This window comes from Passer montanus, unplaced genomic scaffold, assembly GCF_014805655.1.
Source record: "Passer montanus isolate IOZ18808 unplaced genomic scaffold, ASM1480565v1 scaffold281, whole genome shotgun sequence".
Classification (NCBI taxonomy): Eukaryota; Metazoa; Chordata; class Aves; order Passeriformes; family Passeridae; genus Passer; species Passer montanus.
This window is the reverse complement of record NW_024367495.1, coordinates 103,830-104,235: the sequence shown is the minus strand read 5'-3', so window position 1 is coordinate 104,235 and position 406 is coordinate 103,830. Positions and strand designations below refer to the sequence as shown.

The following is a 406-nucleotide window of genomic DNA, read 5'->3' as shown; positions in this document are numbered from 1 at the left end:
AAAATGGGGATTCGGGGAAAACGGAGATTTGGGAGAGGAATGGGGATTGGGGGGGTTGGGGGAAAAACAGGGATTGGGGGGGTTTGGGGAATTGGGGGGAAATGGGGAGATTGGGGGGAAAAATGGGGATTAGGGGGAAAAAACAGGGATTTGAGGGGAAAATGGGGATTGGAGAGAAAAAACAGATTGGGGAAAATGGGGGATTTGGGGGGAAATTGGGGAAAATGGGGGTTTGAGGGGGAAAAATGGGGATTTGGGGAAAATAGGGATTTGGGGAGTTTGAGGGCAAATGGTGAATTGGAGGGAAATGGTGGATTTGGGGGAAATTGGGGAAATGGGGGATTAGGGGGAAATGGGGATTTGGTGGAGAAAAAGGGGGATTGGGGCGCTTTGAAGAGCACAGGGG

At 51.0% G+C, this 406-nt stretch overlaps 1 protein-coding gene across 1 annotated transcript in view; it reads left to right on the top strand.

Annotated features, from left to right (window-relative positions):
• Positions 1-406, top strand: part of PORCN (porcupine O-acyltransferase) — a 10,784-nt gene that overhangs the window by 3,410 nt on the left and 6,968 nt on the right. The gene's annotated exons all lie outside the window — the stretch shown is intronic.